A 22,018-nucleotide genomic window follows, 5' to 3' on the forward strand; every position below is an offset into this window, starting at 1 on the left:
TGTTGGAAAGCATTCAGGCTGTGTTCGAAAGCTTAGACAGCTGACTTGTTGCCCTTATCAGGCAATGATTTTGCAGGCAGCGTTTGCACAGGTACCTCACAAAACTGATTTCAAACAGGCTTCTGATGCAACATAATGATTTAATGATCTACATTTACACAAACTGACCAACCGCAACTTTATATTTATTCCATATTTATTTTTTAGCTCAACAGTCATGGAATCGAATGCACAGGATTGTAGGATATCATAGGCAGTGAAGGATACATCTGTATGCTGCCTTCAAAAATCAATCAGATGAAGGTATCTCAGTAGACAGGATGGTACATGATCATTGGATTTTCGACATGCCTTGTTGCCTTCTCACCTCCGTATCTTTCCTACGGAGGCAGCTTTTTTGTGCTTTTGGAAACAGTCTATATATGTTTCCTTTATGTGCCATTTAAACTATTAGCCTATGTTAAAAACAACTTCATAGCCTGTCAATCTCAATTTGGTACACAACAGTAACAAATGTGCAGGCAAACCCATCATGTCATCTGAAGGGGGTTAACGGTGAACCTAAATATCCGGTACCAGAGCACCTTTTGATGAAGCGCATCACTCAGAGCCAGTGGATGACCTCTCCACTGTGGCCCACTGGCCCATGAAGGATGTGTCACCACAAACAACAAATTGTGATTTAATGCTTTTAATTTCCAATTCTCTGCTCTCCAGTCAATGGCTTTAGTCCCTCTTGTCTCACACAGCAAAGTTTATAAAGAGATTGCTGCAGGAAATTAGACCAGTTTTTTTTTTTTTTTTTTTTTTTTGAGCATGTGCTGTGGGATTTTAAAGACAAACATTGATGGTTGGGCGAGTGAAATGTCTGTGTTATTGGCTGATTTTGAGACAAAACCCTTTCTGTTTAGATGAGCCAAGGGCTCAAAACTGGTTATAATGACCTCATTAGCCCCTGCTGGTAGATGCTGTAGCTACACATGGTTCTAACAATCGAAAACAATTCAAAATTAGGCATAACTCATTTTAGTATTATTTTTTTTATTTTTTTTATACATTGAAATTATTAGGAATGTTGAAGGCAGGGTAGGCAATTTGTTTCAGAAGCATTTTTGTTATGCTGGTTGAAAGTCTCTTCACATCCTGGTCACCTAAAGGATTATTAGGAACACCATACTAATACTGTGTTTGACCCCCTTTCGCCTTCAGAACTGCCTTAATTCTACGTGGCATTGATTCAACAAGATGCTGAAAGCATTCTTTAGAAATGTTGGCCCATATTGATAGGATAGCATCTTGCAGTTGATGGAGATTTGTGGGATGCACATCCAGGGCACGAAGCTCCCGTTCACCCATGCCAAAGATGCTCTATTGGGTTGAGATCTGGTGACTGTGGGGGCCATTTTAGTACAGTGAACTCATTGTCATGTTCAAGAAACCAATTTGAAATGATTCGAGCTTTGTGACATGGTGCATTATCCTGCTGGAAGTACACTGTAAAGAGGTTGCTGTAAATTTTACAGTAACTTACTGGCAGCTGGATGCCAGTAAGTTACTGTAAAATGTTTTACAGTATTATTACTGTATTTTCACTTACAGTATACTGTACCATTTACTGTAATTGCATTTACAGTATTATTACTGTATTTTCACTTACAGTATACTGTATCATTTACTGTACTTGCATTTACAGTATTATTACCGTATTTTCATTTACAGTATTAGTATTGTTTTTTGTTTGTTTTTTTCATTTAAATTTTCTTTTTTTCATTTATGTTTACCCCACCCCCCAAAAAATCACAATAACTCACAAACATTTGTCCTTATAATATTCTTTTTAATTGTTGAACATTTTGTTTTAGAAGTACAAATTACAAATCTTGACCTTTAGGAGCCACTAGCTGAAGAAAAAAAAAGGCAACATCTCCAAAGTCCATAGAATTAATCTCCTGGTGACCATTTATATCTGTAGCATGGCAAAAACGTACACACACTGAAAAGCAAAACAGGCCTTAAAACAATAAAATACAGTCAAAGTCAGTGTTGTGTTGTTACATTTCAGTAATTTTGCCAGTCAAAGTTGACAACCTCTCTGATGAGAAACACTGAGGGTTTCAGGCTGATGCTTTTCTTTGGACCTTTCCAGATTTCCATCTGATCTGTGCCTTTGGTGTTTGGTGCCATCAGGGTTGACTCTCAGAATGAACCTGCAAACACAAGCAGGGAAAAAATATATAATTTTTTCAGACCGGTGTTGGCAGAATTTTCCCTAACCCTCAAACTTGATGCTGCATGTACTTTGGCGTTAATAAAAGCACTACATCTGATTCTGAATCCACCTACAGTAGTGGTGGGGGAAAAATCGATTCTGTTCAGTGTCGCGATATTTTGCGCACGCAATTATATTGATACAGTAGCGCAAAGTATTCCAATATAGGTTATAAGGCTGTGACGGTGGCAGTTTTTTTTACCACTGCGGTGGTAATGGACCAACTACCTGCAGTGGTTGGGGGGTTATTATGAAAATTGAAATAAAAAAATGTAGTTTATTCGAGCAAAAAAGTCTTTATTTGAGCAATTCCGTCAAAGAAGCAACACAAAGCCTGTAAAGCATTCAAATACATATCAGTAAATATTAGAAACTTACATAATAGAAAAGTTAAATCTATATATAAAAAAAAAAACCTTTCGTTTAATACTTCCACACAAAGACACGTGATTCCACATGAAGCCATACCGCTCTGTGCTTTGAGAGGGATGACACGAGGAGGAAAGAGACCATCGATCTATTTTCTGATATCTTCATGTTTTCTACTTGTTGTAAAAGGTATGAAAAGTGAATTTAATCTTCCACAAGGGCAAGACATTTAAGCTATGTTTGAAATTGCGCTGCCAAAGAGAGCGAAACTAAAAATCAAATAAACTTGACGCGCCGTACATGTCTAATAACAAGCAAAAACTGTGTTGAAATGAATCTGACGTGCAAGTAAAAATGTAGGCTATCTGTCCTACAACGTTTTTCTACTTTACCACAGTAAAGAATGTGAATGTAATAGGCCTAAATAAAAGCGAACCAAGGAAGAAACGTTTATAATCCCCTTCGAAAATCGAGACGTAAGTGAAGATTTTGGGAAAAAAACAAGGTATTAAATGCAGGGATGAGTCACAATTTTTGGATATTCGATTAGTTTATTTAATTATAGAATTATAGTATATCGAATAGGTTGTGTAATTATTCTCTAAAATAAAATCTCCATGTTTTTGGTGCTAATGCGGTGGTGACGCGTTCATATAATTACGTTCTGTAATAAGGTCCTGTGTCCTGAATGTTCAAGGACAAAGTTTTTGCACTAGCCTCCAGTAAATGTGTAGAAGATGTTCACAGATTTAATGTGACATTTGTAGTGAGTTGAGCAGTCTTATTTTTTGTAATGTCTTTGAATAATATGGGGGACATGAATCGCAATATATCGCAGAATCGAATCGCAATACTTGCTGTATCGCAATGTTAGGAAGCGCAATAATATTGAATTGTGGCCCAAATATCGCAATACTATCGAATCATCAAATTTTTGCCAATTTCCACCCCTAACCTACAGGGATGGTATTACCCCATAATACATTACATTAAAATCATTAAAGCTTCATTCTTTTTCAATATTCCTGTAGCTTAGATTTCCAGGGAATGGATAATTTAAATTAAACTTAATACAATGTAAGTTGCTTTGGATAAAAGTGACTTCCAAATGCATGCATGTAAATGTAATGTAATGTAAAAAAAAATAAAAAAAATATATATATATATTGGTTTACCTGATTCTGCATTCGACAAAATAGACAGCTAATGCTGAAGAGTCGTCTGTTAGCAGTTGTAACTGGATGATGATTCTGCCCTTCATTGTCAGCATCCATGTTTTTGCTTTGAGAACAGACTCTCCTGAAACAGACAAAGTCACAGCAGCCTTTTAGTGTTATAGTTTACAGAAAAAAAAACTAAAATACAATAACAGAACTTATTACTAACAACAATAACATGTGGGGTGAAGATGAGGTAAGATATAATGTTGTATGGTGTTTATAGTTTTTAATCAATTAAACAACATTAAAAATATTAGTTAGCAAAACTTTGCTATATTGATAATGGTATATTGCTAACCCTTTCCTCCTCCTTCTCCTCTTCCTCCTCCAACGTCAACCCGTTCTGTGTATTAGTGGAGAGCGTCAGCAGTGATGTACAGTCCGGAGGGAATGGCCGCTGCAAATTCAAAATAAAGAACAGAAAAGAACATGTTTGCCTGCTTAACTAATGCATACTTCAGCTAATTTAGTTGATGTCATCTTACTCACCTGTAGATGTTATCACCATTACGAAGGCAATCACAAAAAAGACTCCAAAATACACCTCCGACATTTCAGACGACATAATTCAGACCACAAACTTGAAAATAAAACAAAAGATGAAATTAACAATGGTGTTGGATAAAGGGTTAGTTTACTCAAAATTGTAAATTCTGTCACCATTTACTCACCCTCAACTTGTTCATAACTTCCATTAAATTATTGAATGTGCTGTATACAAAAGAAGATATTTTAAAGAACATGAGCAACCAAACAGTTACTGGTCCCCATTGACATCCAAAGTATTTTTTCTATTATAGAAGTCCATGCGGACCAGCCACTATTTACCAACATTATTCAAAATATCTTATTTTATATCTTAATAATATCTTATTTTACATAAATGTTCAGACGAAAGAACTTCATGCAAGTTTAGAACACGTTGTGGGCGAGTAAATGATGACATACATAATTTTCTGTTTAAGGTGTACTACGTTATTCCTTTAACTAAGTTTTACTCAGTATTTACGCTGTACATCTGCCAAAAAGTTGTGAAAGAGGAGACAGAACATACCAAAGTTATTATGCTTCTCTGTTTAATAAGTTTACTTCGGCTAATTTAGGTTAAGGTGACCATAACGTTACATACCAGTTGATGTTATCACAATGAAAAGGCTCCAACACACTCCATCGTTGCAGATGGCATTATCCAGATCACAAACCTGAAAATAAATCATATAGGCCTACGTGAAAATATTGTTTAAAACCCGCACTTTAACAAGGGTTTCGTCTATCTCACTTTACCTCAGTATTTCACGTTGAGTTCGCTGTTAGCTCGGTTAACGTTACCGTCGACTCCGCCCGCCTGATGAGCTAACTTGCGTTAAAGAGGCAGAGGAACACACAACCATTATTTTTTATAGTTTTAACTAAAGAATATTTCGGCTAATATAGGTGAACTTAACTTACTCACCAGTTAATATTATCACCGTGACAGCGACCCGGCCGACAGTCAGGAAAAAAGACAGTAATAAAGGCACCAAAAAAAACATTCTGACGACAGTCAGGAAAAAAAGACACTAAAACCATTCAGACGAAAACAAAACGATACATCATGTTAGTTTGCTGTTAACATAAGTAAAAACATTTGAAAATGTTTATTTTACATAAAATAGAAATTATATACTAACCTTTTTGGTGAGTTACATGATCTTTTGTCCGTGCATTCACTGCCACTTCACCCCTCAAAAAAACACTTGAAAAGAAATCCCTCTTGCCATTGGTCAGTTTTTCGCGGGCAAGTTCACTACTGTAAATTGATTTACAGTAGTGAAGAATTACAGTAGTGACCCTATATTTTCCCATAATCCTTTGCTGTTTACAGTAACATACTGTATACATATTTTACAGTATCTTACTGTACATATTACAGTAAAATACTGTTCAAATTACAGAAATCCGTTACAGTGTAGCCATCAGAGGATGGGTACATGGTGGTCATAAAGGGATGGACATGGTCAGAAACAATGCTCAGGTGGCATTTAAACGATGCCCAATTGGCACTAAGGGGCCTAAAGTGTGCCAAGAAAACGGTGGGGTCTTCTGCTGTTGTAGCCCATCCACCTCAAGGTTGTGCGTGTTGTGGCTTCACAAATGCTTTGCTGCATACCTCGGTTGTAACGAGTGGTTATTTCAGTCAAAGTTGCTCTTCTATCAGCTTGAATCAGTCGGCCCATTCTCCTCTGACCTCTAGCATCAACAAGGCATTTTCGCCCACAGGACTGCCGCATACTGGATGTTTTTCCCTTTTCACACCATTCTTTGTAAACCCTAGAAATGGTTGTGCGTGAAAATCCCAGTACCTGAGCAGATTGTGAAATACTCAGACCGGCCCGTCTGGCACCAACAACCATGCCACGCTCAAAATTGCGTAAATCACCTTTCTTTCCCATTCTGACATTCAGTTTGGAGTTCAGGAGATGACCAGGTCTTGACCAGGACCACACCCCTAAATGCATTGAAGCAACTGCCATGTGATTGGTTGATTAGATAATTGCATTAATAAGAAATTGAACAGGTGTTCCTAATAATCCTTTAGGTGAGTGTATATATCGTCTGTGGAAGGTGTAGGACGTGTGAAATATTCGTCCAATCATTGCATTCGGTCTTACTGTAATTTGGAAGAGATTGAAACCCGTGATGTTATACTCAGAGCAGTTCTTGACTTGAATTTATGCATTTCAATGGCAACACTATCAACGCCTAAATGAATCCGCAGCAGTCAGGTGGTACAAGTCAGTGCTCTTTAAGTTGTTTATGTGCATTATTATTGTAATGTTATGTGCTTTAAGACATGAGATAGTTTATCGCTGTCTCTCGTTGAGTGGCGCTTCGCAGACTCTGCTGTGTGCATTGTGTTCTTGTGTTTTGAAGAAGGCGTGGCTTTGGAGATGCTCTGAAGGGAGGGTGGGATCTCATGCTTTCAAAGCTAACTTGTTATTGCTGGCCACTCCAAAAATGTGCCTACCCTACCTTTAAAAGCATATCTTTCTAGTATTAAAGACTCCTTGAGATGGAGTTCAATGTATGTATGGGTGTACTGTTATAATTGAAAACAACATTTATTTGCAATAGTTTTTATTTTTATTTTTTTACAATTTAAGTATTTACAGTCAGTTTTGATCACTTTAATGACAGTAGCAATATATATATATATATATATATATATATATATGAAAAAAAAGTATAAATGTCAAGAGATTTAATTAACTAGACAACACTGGAAACTATATTTGGATATTATTTTACTTATTTACATTGTAAGAAATATATAAATACAATTAAAAAAAGAGTTTGAAATGCATTTAGGTTGCAAGGGATTAACTTTGCAATTAAAGGGAGAAAAGAAGCATGCAATAACAGAGGAATTTAGTTGTGAAAAACAAAATAGTGTTTACTAATTAAGCCTAACCTACTTTTATATGCTTTCATAAAGAGATTGATCATCTCTCCATATGGTTACATATAATATGTTAGAAGCTTTCCTTAGCACCCTTAATTCAGCTAATATTCCTAGTAGATAACAACGGAAAAACTACAGACACTCCAACTTATAGGATGAGCAAGAAAATCTAAAACTCATATGAAGTTGAACAAAAAGTTTAGTTCGGTCTTTATATAACTTGTAGGCAGTGGAGTCGTGTGGGAACTGTGTGAGAGAAGCCTGCTTACTGTAAGGCCTCACATCGAACAGAAGGTGCCGTCTCACACTCCAGGCCATTCACACACGCTCTTTACAGTGAGGAGTGAAATATTAACAGCTCTCCCCCTCTGTAAGTAATCTAACTCGGCTGCTGGGCCACAAGGTAAGGTTCAGGGTGCGTCTGGAGAGACTGCTGTGGTGATAAACCTCATTTACATATTTGAAGGAGAAAACTAATTAGACAGTTGTATAAAACATAATTACCATCTTCGATACAAGATGAATTATTGTAGTTACCATTTTAACTTTAATACATACTTATGGGCACTGTTTATCCTTGTGTCTGATATTGCAACGTGATCTCATGAGTATTCGAGTGTATTTTTACATACATTTTAGTTCTTCATTTCCTTTAATAGCGCTTTTCACAATACACATCGTTTCAAAGCAGCTTTACAGAAAATGCATGAGTCAACATTACAGTCTGATCTGTTATCTGAGGTAACTGTCTAAGTTATGCATTTCAGAAATGTGCATATACAAATCACACAGTTAACTAAAAATGTATTAATTTTAACAATGTAATAATTTAAGGCAGAAATAATGAGCTCATTGAAATAATGAATACTTGTTTGTTAACAAATGATTATGAGAGAAAAATGTGGAGTAAATGTACTTGCATTTTCAATGAAACATACAATATTTACATATTGACAGCACTAAAACATTAATTATTTACATATTGGCAGCTTTACATAAGTACAAATATGTGTGAACTCTTATTTTTGAATATGAAATTCATAGTAGCCTATATTAATGTTTTGATTATAATGCATTCAACTGACATATCAATGACATGTTTTTAGCATTTATTAAACGCAGTTTAATTTTGCTCTGTTAGAGACTACTGCTAAAGGATTACATAATGTTAAGCAAGACTACACTTTAAAATAGACCTTCAAATAAATAAAATTTTAAACACAAAAGGTGTTTTCTCAGTATAAACACTAGAATAAAATTCACAAAAGTTATCAAATTTTATTTGTTTGCTGAATTCCAATTTAAAATCTTTAGAAATATACAATCCATACAATTGTGAGGAAAATATCCAAATTCAGGCCTGCGATCTTCATCTCCATTCTCAAAAACGACCGTAAACGGCAAATCCCACACTCGTATGAATAAAAAAAATTGCTGCCTCAAGAAGCATTACAACATGTTTTACGGTGAAAACTGCTTTGGGACATGTCGTGTAGCCTATCGGTTAAAAAACCATAAAATAAGTCAATGCTGTTGCGTTCTCTCCACCCGAGAAACTTTACATTGCTTCGAAGAGCAAAGGTTTCTTGGGGGAACGTAAAACATTTGTGAGAGAATACAAAAGCATTGACAGATATTTTTTCCTCTATCTCAAAAAATTGTCCTTCACCATGTCCCTTTAGGGGCTCTGTCCATTACATTGTACTTTGTATTATCTATAAGATAGTTGTGTTTAGGTTCGGGGTAGAGTATGGATATGGATCTAAAAAAAAATGGTCTATAAAATTGTAAAATGGCAATTGTACAAATATTTTTATGATATAAAATATTTTATGCTTTTTAGCTGTAAAATTTGTATAATGTTTACGTTTTAAAGGTGACATATTATGCCCCCTTTCACAATAATAGAATGTAATAGAAATCTATGGTGTCCCCAGAATGTGTCTGTGGCATTTCAGCTCAAAATACCCACCATATAATTTATTATAGCTTGTCAAATTTCCCCCCTTTTGGGTGTGAGCAAAAACACGCCATTTTTGTGTGTGTCCCTTTAAATGCAAATGAGTTGATGCTCCCGCCCTTGTTCATAAGACAGACGATCCTTTAGACGAGCTTTGGATACAATAACAAAACGTGAATCTCAGTCATCCAAAATTTCCGAAATGACCAGTAGTGGAGTGCAGCCACAAACGGAGACTCAGGAAGAGGTTGCAACTTTTAGACTGCACCTGGACGTTTCTGAATGGTTAGTGGATACATTTATGTAGTTGTTGTGGAGTTACATTGATTCATCTCATTGACTTGCATGTATGTTTAACTTTTACACAAGTTGACAGTTCTCTGAGGTCTTTTTAAGACAACTGTGACATTTCTTGGTCAAATAGCCAACGACAGAACAGTTTGCATGCTTTGCTCAAACTTTTGCCGTTGCCTTAGAAGTGGTTACACTGTTGTCCCTTGCGAAAACCAAATGTGTGGAAACGTGGGTGGAAACGTGCATATTAAGGGGCGGTAATATTATAATAAGATCCCCTTCCTACGTCAGAAGGGGAGCGAAATCTGATCAGCTTATTTTTTGACATGCTTGCAGAGACAGGCTTACCAAAACAAAGATACTGGGTTGTCACTTTTTACGTTTTCTGGGTTGGTAGATGCACCGGGGACCCGATTATAGCACTTGAACACGGAAAAGGTCAGATTTTCATGATATGTTTAAATGTTGCCAAAATGTCAATATTGTACGTTTCTGCAACTATCCAAATGTACAAAAAAAGTATGTTTTATACCTGTAAATGTTATGTATTAATGCCTACGTTTTAACAATGTGACCAGGCTGTACTTTTTTATGTATAATGAAGTATAAATCAAGTACAAGAATCCTGTCAAATGGTTTAAACAAACAGTGTCCTGATTTGTGTCCTGCAATCTGCAATCTGGATCTTTTCACATAAAAATATATATTTTTATTTAAGGGTCATGCTAATTTGATGAATTCAGTGCACACAAACAAATAATAATAATAATAATAATAATAATAATAAATACCAACAGTCCAAAAAGGGAAAATGGAAGGAGATGAACATGGTTGCCAGACAAATTTACACCTTGGCCACATATCACGATATCTTCAATCAAACAGAGTCCATAGACACTCAAGGACTGCAGCCAAGACTGCCACTATCCCAGATGGAGACTACTGTTATGAATAATGAGTAAAGGAAAGATGGGCTTCAGATTGCTGTTTTAAAACTTTTAAGTAAGTCACTGATTAGCACAATTCATCTTTAATGTAATATACAGGGTACAGTTCTACCTGAATTACGAATTTGGAAACTGTGCATTCATGGGATGTCAAAGCAAAGAGCATAGAAAGTTGAAATAGAAATCATGGTAGCCCATTAGATATATTTATTAGGTCAAACATGAATAAGTAAATGATTAAAAGCTTAGTAAAGAAGCCCTGTTATTTTCAACAAGATCATGGGAAGATGGACTGTGGAAACATTTAGACTAAAGACATTTAGTAGAGTTTACAAAAGGGTAGAAAGGATTGAAAAATTAAAAAAGGAGAGTGTCTAGTTTTGTGCTAGAGCCGCATGCATTTCCTGATGAAAATGAAAATGGTTTAAAACATGACAGCACTAGCGGCGAGGCTCTGGGAGAGTCTGGGTTGTCCTAGATTTACCAAATCTGACCTAGAATAGGCGTCCTCGTCTGCTCCTGGTGCTGTGCAGATTGTTGTTTGTCTAGCCATCAAGCAGATAAAATCTGAATCTGTGTTCATTTAAGTGTATTATATGTCATTGTTTGTTTTCAACTATCTGCATTATCCTTAAAACAGGATTTATGCTTTAGAAAATAAAACAATGTTTATTTGACTTATTTGATGTATTTTTATTTTATTCTCATCTCACACATCATGGACGTTTTCTATGTAATGTCTTTCAAAAAAAAAAACATTTTATACATCTCAATGTGCAAGAAATCTGGAAACAAAATGGCTAAAACAATTTTTTTAAAAACTCATACAGCCATATTATACATACTGTTTTGACAAAGTTCTTTGTGCATATCAAGGGGCGGTAATATTATAATAAGATCCCCTTCCTACGTCAGAAGGGGAGCGGAATCTGATCAGCTTATTTTTTGACATGCTTGCAGAGAAAGTCTTACCAAAACAAAGGTTGTCACTTTTCATGTTTTCTGGGTTGGTAGATGCACTGGGGACCCGATTATAACACTTTAACATGGAAAAAGTCTGATTTTCCATGATATGTCCCCTTTAAATCATTTTAGAATGTTACACAGACACAATCAAATTCCCATTTAGTATTAAAACTTTATCCCTTGTTGTGTTCTCAGACAAGGACGAGACGTTTTTGATAACAAGGGGTGTTTATTATACAAGACATATTCAAATCAATGAATATAAGACAGGGACAGTGCTCATTGATCAACAGAAACAAGACTGTAAATGAGCTGGAGTTAGCCATAAAGGCCTGGCCAGTCCTTAAAAGGCAACCTAAGCTTGAAAAAAATATATAACACTTACAAGAATACAATCAAGGGGGAAAAGAAAACAGGATAAAGATAAACAAAACAAATATAAAAATAAAGATGACAGACAAATACCATCCCTCACACATAATTGATTATTGACAAGCCACACGTTCAGTTTAAAGCTGCCGTCGGCAACATTTTTTTGATCATATTCAGTGTAATCGACACTATAATCCGACAGAACAACATAAATAAGGTGGTTTTAGAAAAAAACCCGAGCTTCTAACTCCACCTGGAGCGTGTTATTTGTTTTGCAAAAATCCAGCGCTCCCGCTTCATCAGGTCCAATCAGCGCAGGGGGGTGTGAGATCTGACTGTCAATCACAGGTCGTGCACACGCCACAGATCCCCCCTCACTCACGCACGTTAATATCACATGCACACGCCACGCCTGAAGTTCGCCTGGAGATTGCATGAAGCGTGATGGCGGAGAGAAAATCTACTAACAAGCTTCCAATTCCTCGGTTATTGCTATCTATGGATAGATTAGCCAGGGCAGCCTACCTCCGACTCCATGGTGTTGATAGATGCTGAAGAGACGGACGCGTTCACAGAAAATCAGGTACACACGCACAGTGACGCACTGACGAGCACGACCTCGATGGGAGGGTGCTCGCTGGTAGTGGGGAGGGGCATGAGAGTTGTAAACATTCAAAATTTTGGCTAATCGACCCAATCTGCCAGACTTGCCGACGGCAGCTTTAACAGTATACAGACGATAAGAATTTCTCTAACATACACTGGCAAAGAGTTCCATTCTTTCGAAGCCATTATAAAGAAAGTGGAGTGGTACTTTTACGAATTGGAACAATAAAGTCCCTTCTCATTCCTCTTCTGCCCTGAGTATTATTTCTTTGTTGTATTATTTACAATAATTTGCATATTTAATTAAATTGTCACAACTCTATAATATAAAAATTCTATATTTATTTAAAATCAAATAAGTACTATTTAATCATGAGTACAAGTACCTTATTTAGAATCATTATCACAATAACAAGTCTACTTAACAAGCAAAGTAAACACGCATCCATCTGTGAGATCTGCACAATAATTTCCAACAGGGCATTATCACTGATAGAAAACAGGTGAGAAAGGTGCTAATAATTCATCACAAACTCTTTTATCAAATCTGAAATGGCCTTGTGGGCTGGATAAGATTCTGATGAGTCTGGTGTCACCCACTTTGACACATTGAATGGCATGTTATGCAATGCTGGCTGCTAATTGCAAGTGACACTTTGGAAAATGTTTCCCGTGAAATGATTCACTCATCAGCTTTAAATGTTTGGCAGACTGTCTTTGTAATCCATACCAAGCGAAAAAATGAAAAGTCTTTCTAACTGTTATGAACAGTTGCTGTCTGGATTAGTAGAAATATATCTTTGTCTTTTGTCTGTCTAAAACTATATACTACTTCATCCTGAAATGCTTGATTGAATTTTGATATGTATCTCAGTAAGATTTGATGTTCGGAGATCCTATACTTCATAGATTAACAAATTTGTCAGTATCATGGTTTAAAAAAAAAATTTATAATGATCCAAGATGGTGTGTCATCCAAGGCAGCATAACCAGTGAATACAGGAACCTGCGTTCACATCTTTGTGCCAAGAGATCTGGCTGACAAGGTCTTAAATGGCTCTAAATCCTAACACTGTGACCATTGCTTTCCTAATTGCTTTGACACGTAGTCTTTGTTTAATGAGAACTAAATCCCGGGGCAAATCATGTTTACATGTCGAGAAGGGGGAGATCTTTTTTTAATGTCTAAAATAAGCAGTTTATCTCCTGGAAAGGCATCAAAGAGTCAATTGCTCTTATTACATGCAGCAGAATAAAGATGAAAAGAAATTTGTTTCCCATAGAGATCTTTCTATTTTTATATGGAATAAACAGTTTGTTGTTATGTATTGCTGTTTCCAAATTAGTATAGGTGACTTTTTACAAATGTTTATTAGATTTTGATCAGCAATGATAAAGTGGGAATCGTTCCTTTAGGGGCTCAAAGGTTGAAGGTGATACCATTTTTGAAAAGCTAAAGAGCAATAGAATTTGTAACCTAGAATTCCTAGCCTTCATATGGAAATTGAGAAGTATTATAAAAATATAACAAACAATCAATAAGGCGTCAAACACTGAAGCATGGTCAAGCACCCCCGGCGTCACAATGAAGACGTCAAAGGTGCCCCTTGGCATCACTCTATGGACGAATTGGGAACTCCTTTGCTTTCAATGGGAAACCTGTGGCGTCAACAACAGACGTGCATTTTATCAGTAGGAAATCGCGCTGCAGAAGTCTCATATTGAACACATCACGATATTTGGCATCAGTTCACGTGTGCCATATGTTGGTAAGAAGTCGTAAATACCTGTCCTCCTAATAATGTTTGATAAAATGTCTTTTCTGTTTGTCGATATTAATCAGATTAGCTCCCTCATTTTCAGTCACTGCATTATATCTGTTCCACCGAGGCTTTGCGTTTCATTGCTTTCTAATTCAAAACACCTTACTAAACTAGGGTGATTAAACACAAGCTGTCACGTGACGTGCTATTGACCTTCGATCAGTTAATCATATTCATATCAGGTTCAAAGTAGTACAATTAGTTCCAAAGTGGTATTTGTTAGTAGAAGCCCAGTAAAAACATTTACCATGCTGTTACTACAGTAACCTTAGTTTTACTGTGATATTTGTTGTAAATTAACAGTAACCACAAAACTTAACATGCTTTTACCATAGTATTGGTAGTTTTAATGTGATGGGTGTAGTAAAAGCACAGTGACCACAAAACAAACCATGCTTTTTACCTCAGTAACCTTAGTTTTACTGTGATATGTGTAGTAAAAGGATAGTTACCACAACACTCACCATGCTTTTAATACCTAATAATTTAAAATACAAAAATTGTAAGGTAAATCTGTTCTTTATCCTTTAAATAACCCTATATATTATACATAATGATATTTTCTTTAATCTTTTTTTCCGCTGAAAAGACCAAAAGGGCCTTTCGGACTCAGTCAGCCCATTATTGTTTCAGGAGAAGTAAACAGACAAATATACGTCATAAGGAGGAAATGTTACCTCCCCTAGCTGTGTCTGAAACCGCTCACTCGTTCACTCATTCACTAATCCCTACATAGTGAATGGCAGTTGAGTGCACTACATCAGCAAAGAGTGAACGAAAATGAGTGAGCGAATTCGGACGCTGACATAATTATCACGCGCCAGAGAGCTCAGACAATTTCGTCATAAACATTACTTACCCATCTTTGATATTTCCTTTTTTGGCTGTATGAATTGTATGTAACAATTATGTATGTATTTTTCACGTTTATTGCGTTATTTGATTTAAAAAAAGACTTGCTTGTCATATTTATTTACTTTTTACATTTATATGTGAAAATAAAAGAGAACAAAAACACTACACAACACATTTGTTTATTCAAATATAGATATAACTGTATATATATATAAATAAATACATAAAACTGTAAAAAAAATATAAAATAAAAAACCGTTTTTTAAACATTACTTTCGCGGGGTTTCCAGTCAGTCAAAATTGTTAACTGTCCTTCAAATGATTGTTTTCTATCTCGCGTGCGCCGTTGCCATGGTGACATTGTTGCCGTCCGTCATATTTATTTTTCATTCGCGCTCTATCGCCTTATCGTGTTGGATTGTGGGAAATAGTGTCTCAGCAAGTGTACATCGGATGTACACTCGAATTCAGAGAGGATTGTGGGTAAAAGTAGTGAACGAATGTAGGGAATGATGTCGTTCACTCAGAATTCGGACACCACTACAAAATGGCCGACACCCTAAATAGTGCACTATATAGTGGATAGGGAGCGATTTCAGACACAGCTCCTGTCTCTGCTTTGCCCGCCCAGAGAATGTTTTGCGCCCATGAGAAAATGCGCTAGGAAGTATGAATGCGCGCGCGCGATTTTAGTTTGTCCACGAGAGATATCATGGCTTTTGAGCGAGCGAAGCATAACAATTGCTCAATAATTGGATGTACAAATGAACACCGAAGGGTCAATACAGAGCTGGGCTTGCTGAACGTCTGAAACTAAAGTCTGGATCACTCTCTTCTCAGCTAACGTTACACACCTCGGACAAGTAAGTCAACTAATGATATATAAGTGTGTTGCTTAACTGTTTGTGGTTACCTAGATTGTTACACGTAGAATGTGGCTGTAACATTATCTATGCAGTTTATGTGTGTGAATACACACACTGTAACGCGAGTGTTGTACACTTCTTTGTTATTTGGATAACCGTTTTCCTGTTGATTATATGGCGCGCGCGATATCCGCATTTCAAGATCGCAGAGCTTGATGTAATTGTAATAAGATAAATTACAGACGGTACAGATCTCTCATGAAAAGGCAACAGTAGGTTCGCGTTAGCTACATGAACTGTAAACTAAGGATGGCTGAAGCGAAACAGTCGTTCCGAAGCTTTGCGAGATCCCGAAGCGCAGATGTGTCGAAACACTGATCCGAAGCGTGATTCGAAACACCCATGTCACGTGACTATGACCAAACGAAGCCTCGAAGTGTTTCACTAGTGTTTCATCAGGTGTGGTCCGCCGAATCAGCGTTTGATTGACACGGTCGGGAACAGACCACACAATTGCACATCTGTATAAAAGTGAAATAAACGCATTTTGACCTCGTGGGTTTTTGTGAGAGGAGTTTGATTTTGAGATAGCGGATTTTTGGTGATATAGTGACATAGTGCGATTTGATTAGTTATAGGCAATTTAGACTTACATTTAAATTTACACAACACATTGACTGATAGGCTAGAGACAGACAGAGTATACATATAGTGACACATTAATAGATACATAGATATAAATATATATAGACAGCTAGATTAATAGATAGATACATATATAGATAGATTACAGATACATATATAAATACATATATTATAGATCGATACATATATAGATACATAGATTATAGATACATATCTAGATACATAGATCAATTCATATATAGATAGATTTGGATAGATAGATAAAATGGAGGCTCCCCAGAAGAGATGCCGTACATCAGTGGTGTGGGAGCATTTCCATTTAGAAACCCCAAATAAAGTGAGATGTGTGTATTGTGATCGGCAGCTAGCCTACTGCAACAATACATCATCCATGATGCGCCATTTGACAAGCAACAAGTGTCCCTTGTGAGAGGATTTTTTCAAAGGCTGGAGAAATTATCTGTAAAAAAAGAAGTAGGCTAAGTCCTTCCACAGCAGATAAATTAATATTTTTGAATAAAAATCTCAAAAAAAGTGAGACATTGTGGCTTGATTTCTTTTATTAATATTCATTTTTCGTGACCAAAATAACATTATGCACAGTGAGGAGCCTATAGGTTACAAGCTTCACATATTAGAACATTATAATAATAAAAAAACAACACATTTTTTTAATGGCTCGTCAAGGTTGTTTCAGATCAACACCTGCAAGTGACCACTAGGTGTCACCGTTGAGACGGGTGTCGGGTTGATTCGAAGCCTCGAAACAATATGGCACATTTGGTTCAACTGTTTCATTTAGGGATGCACCGATCCACATTTTTTCACTTCCGATCCGATCCCGATACCTGAATTTGGATATCGGCCGATACCGATACTATTCCGATACCAGAGCTGTGTTTGCTTTAATATTATTATTATCATTATTGTTTATTTTATATGATGCTGAAATAAACTCCTCTCAACAGGCAAGTATGATATGTAGGCCTACATATTTATGCATGTATGGTAAGTATAAGGTCAGAAAAGGAAGTCAGAAAAACAGTAAATCCTGTTAACAGGAAAAATCCCATTCTGAAAACAAATATGCAACTGTAGGTCATGTCAATATTTATTACATTCCCAAAATGTCAAATACTTGAGTCTTGAAATATAAGAAAAGTGCAAGTGTAAACATCTTACACACACACACACACTATCTAAAGGGTGATCCTCGCTCCGATGCTGTAACTCTCTCGATGAATGCTCGATCAACATCAGCCATGTGCAAACAGACAAGCGGATTTCGCCTCAGACGCGCGTCAATTTCGCTTCAAACTTTTGCTTTTTACGAGCGTCAATTTCGCTCTGGGCGCGCGAATGGATTCAAAATATTCAAGCGTCCAACTAGACGCGGCAGACGCGAATTTGACGCGCTATTCGCGTTTGGTGTGAACGCACAGTAACGTGGTGCTTTTTTAAATGTTTGATTGCATTCGTTGTGTTGTACGACGCGAGGGAGCTTCAACGAGCTCTGAATTACGGCTTTGCAAACATTGCATTTTGCTGTCTTGCTCTGCGGTGTTTCCAGTGTGAAGAATTTCCACACAGCGGCCGCAAACTGCGGAATGGATTTCCTGAGCGGTGGCGTGTCTCATAACTCTGTGTCTCATTGAGCCGCGCCTCCGTTCAGGAAATCCATTCCGCAGTTTGCAGCCAGCTAGCAGACTAGCCGGCGGGAATCACTTTTGGAGTCATTTCAGCAGACAACGTTAAAGCGCAGACATGACTCAAGGATATCGGATATCTCCGCAGGTTGGATCGGGAAAATCCGATACGTGAATTACGCTGGTATCGGTCCCGATACCGATACTGGATCGGATCGGCCCCATCCCTAGTTTCATTGGTTCACGAGGCCTCGATTTTGCCATCACTACTGTAAACCATCCGAATAAAGTACCGTATCCAAACATAATATTTTAAACTAACCATTCGGAAACGTCCTGCTGGAGCCGCTGAGTTGCAACTTCTCCATCCGGATCAGATTCTGGGTCAAACTGAAATGCTTGAAAGACTGCGTGTCTTCGTGCCATTGCTATATCCAACAAAAACATGCACGCCACGGTACCGTTGGAGGGTGGGTGTGGCCTTGACCATCTTGCGCCGCCTTTCTCCTCCTCATTATCATTTAAGGCTACAGACACCGAAACGGCCCGTCTGAAGGAAGCTCATTCTGGGATTGGCTTGTAGTGGCTATAATTCTGCACCGAGGCTGAATTTTTGGAAAGAGATTTCAGATACAGTACTAGGGACCACTAAGGCCTATATTAAAGCCTACAAAAAGTAGCATGTCATGGGACCTTTAAAGGAAAAAGTACAGATTTACCTTACAATTTTGGGATTTTAAATGATTAGGCATTAAACGCATGGTGAGTGTTGTGGTAACTATCCTTTACTAAACCTATCACAGTAAAACTGAGGTCACTGGTAAATAAGCATGGTACGTTTTTGTGGTTACTGTCCTTTTACCACACCTATCACAGTAAAACTAAGGTTACTGTGGTAAAAGCATGGTCAGTTTTGTGGTTACTGTTAATTTACAACAAATATCACAGTAAAAGCATGGTAAGTGTTGTGGTTACTGTGCATTTACAACAAATATCACATTAAAACTACCAATACTGTGGTCAAAGCATGTTAAGTTTTGTGGTTACTGTTAATTTACAACAAATATCATAGTAAAACTAAGGTTAATGTGATAAAAGCACTGTGATTGTTGTTTTTACTAGGCTTCTACTACAAATACCACTTTGGAACTAATTGTACTACTTTGAACCTGATATGTATGATTAACTGATCGAAGGTCAATAGCACGTCACGTGACAGCTTGTGTTTAATCACCCTAGTTTAGTAAGGTGTTTTGAATTAGAAGCAATGAAACGCAAAGCCTCGGTGGAACAGATATAATGCAGTGACTGAAAATGAGGGAGCTAATCTGATTAATATCGACAAACAGAAAAGACATTATATCAAACATTATTAGGTCATTCAACTGAACTAATGCCAAATATTGCGATGTGTTCAATATGAGACTTCTTCAGCGCGATTTCCTACTGATAAAATTTGTGTCTGTTGTTGACGCCACAGGTTTCCCATTGAAAGCAATGGAGTTTCCAATTCGTCCATAGAGTGACGCCGGGGGCGCTTGACCATGCCTCAGTGTTTGACGCCTTGGGAGTGAGAATGGGTTGCAATACCAGACAAGGTCGTGCTGTGAGTTGACAGAAAAGCCAGGTATACTCTGACATCGAAAACAGACGGTGCTGTCAACCAAATAAAGCACTGATTAATTAAAGCTATCAGTGCCTAAGGAACATTATGTCTCAGTTGGCACAAAGACCCAAACAACTTATTGGAAAATTGCAGGTTTCTGCCTCTCCAGCTAAACACTGATCTGCACGAATGCTTCATCTAAATGACATCTTGCAATAAAATAAATAAATAAATAACTCCTGCATATCTTGTTAGATGACAAAGCAGTTAAACAGTCAAACACTGTCAAAAACAATTAGGTTTGATGTCTGATTCACTCTGTGTACTTCAGAAAACATTATGTCAGGTAAGGAGCGCAAAGACAGCACATGCATACACACAAAAAAAAATCTGTGTCATATTCCATCTGTGGTTTCATTTTAGCTGATTGCTAAGTCTTAGCTCATACTTTTATATTAACAGAAATGTTTCAGTTTGAGAAGTGAGGGGGCACATTATAAACCTTATTAGCATTGGTCATACATATTATTGGGTTATGTAACTTTGCCTAGTACTTGTAACTGATTTGCTGAAAAGCAGGTGAGCCTGGCACATTAGGATTAGCGCTTACCGATCGACACACAACTGGTTGACAGAGGCTTCTGCTGGGGCTTAAAGCAGTAATTTAAAGTTCACCCAAAAAATTAAATTCTGTCATCATTCATGTGCCCTCATGTTGTTCCAAACCTGTATGACTTTCCTTTTTCTGTGAAACATAAAATACTAGGCTATATTTTGATAATTTTGGTTACTATTGACTTCCATTGAATGGAAAAAACAAAAAACAGTGACATTTCTCAAAATATCTTTTATGTTGACAGAATTTTCAGTTTTGGGTGAACTGTCCCTTTAAACATCTGTCTTATTTATTTTTTAGAAATGCATTATTTTTATACTGCAGAGAACCAAAACAACGCTCTTAAAATATAACAGTTAAGGGACAGTTCACCCAAAAATGAAAATTACCCTATGATTTACTCACCCTCAAGCCATCCTAGGTGTATATGACATTCTTCTTTCAGACAAATACAATATATTATATTATAAGATGTAATATACAATTATATAAAAAAATATCCTGCCTAATCCCAGCTTTATAATGGGAGTAAATGGCTGAAGAAAATTTAAAGCCCAAAAAAGTGCATCCATCCATGATAAAAATACTCCACACGGCTCCGGGGGGATAATAATGTCCTTCTGAAGTGAAGCCATGGGTTCTCTTACGAGAGGTTCTCTCGTACTGCGTAATAGCTTACGCTAGGGGAAAAACTCTTTTCAACGAGATACTGAAGCCAAAAAATTATCCTTAATTTGTAATGTTGTAAAACGCATTGCGGCAGCGTGCAGACATGGGCGAGACAGCTCGTGCGCCCATTGGCTGCTCTGCGGCAACTGCACCAGCCTATCGAGCGAGACCGCTCATGACGTCAGATCCAATGAGGGCGCTTCGCGCCCACCGCGTCACGTCCCGCCGAAATGGGCGGGCCTTGGGCTATAAATATAGGCTCGGGAGACTGGTCTAGCTGATTTTTCATCTCTTCAAGCGAAGCTCACGCATCGCTGGATGCCGAGAGGAAGAAGCCGCGCCGTCTGATAAGCCTTCTGCGGGACGAGCCTTTGCACCTGAAGCCGCTGGTCGACAACTCACCGCCTTCAGTCGCCGTTCCTGCTAACGCTTTCCGGCGTTATATCCTTTTCTCTGCTACTGTGTTTTTATGTGTGTGTGTGTGTTTGCCGCCGCGACACACACTCTCATTGCACTAAAAGAGCCGGGCGTCTTTTTCAAGATGCCCCTTTTCCTGGTGAGGATCACGCAGCTCTCGCGCTCGCTGAGGTCAGCCGCTAATGCCTACGGTGACTCTGAGGACTCGCCTGGCATCCTTCTCCGAGACTGCACCTCCGCCCGCCGCGGTACCGCGCCGTAAAAAGCGCCGTGCCCAATGGGTCCTGGAACCTCCCCCAGCCCGCAAAGCTCGCCGGTGCGCCCGCCTGCTTCACCTGCTTCGCTGAGTCTCTTCCTGATGGACAGCGGCCGCCGTCTGCCGCCGCTTCCGTCGTGGATATCGACCTAGAAGCCGCGTCTGTGGGGGATG

The 22,018-nt window shown here is 37.7% G+C and overlaps 1 long non-coding RNA gene across 4 annotated transcripts; it reads right to left on the reverse strand.

Annotated features, from left to right (window-relative positions):
* Positions 1-1,831: 1,831 nt before the first annotated feature.
* On the reverse strand, positions 1,832-5,814 carry LOC309494388. Of its 4 annotated transcripts, none has more exons than XR_014204308.1 (8): positions 5,529-5,543; positions 5,312-5,417; positions 5,143-5,211; positions 4,988-5,060; positions 4,348-4,438; positions 4,157-4,255; positions 3,814-3,937; positions 1,832-2,207 (listed from the first exon to the last, which is right to left on the reverse strand). It is a non-coding gene; the product is annotated as an uncharacterized lncRNA (long non-coding RNA). The 4 variants fall into 4 exon arrangements; XR_014204309.1 differs by having other exon boundaries at positions 5,143-5,215; XR_014204310.1 differs by having other exon boundaries at positions 1,833-2,207; positions 5,143-5,215; positions 5,312-5,814.
* Between the last annotated feature and the right edge of the window lie 16,204 nt (positions 5,815-22,018).

This window comes from Leuciscus leuciscus, assembly GCF_965113295.1.
Source record: "Leuciscus leuciscus genome assembly, chromosome: 3".
Lineage (NCBI taxonomy): Eukaryota > Metazoa > Chordata > Actinopteri > Cypriniformes > Leuciscidae > Leuciscus > Leuciscus leuciscus.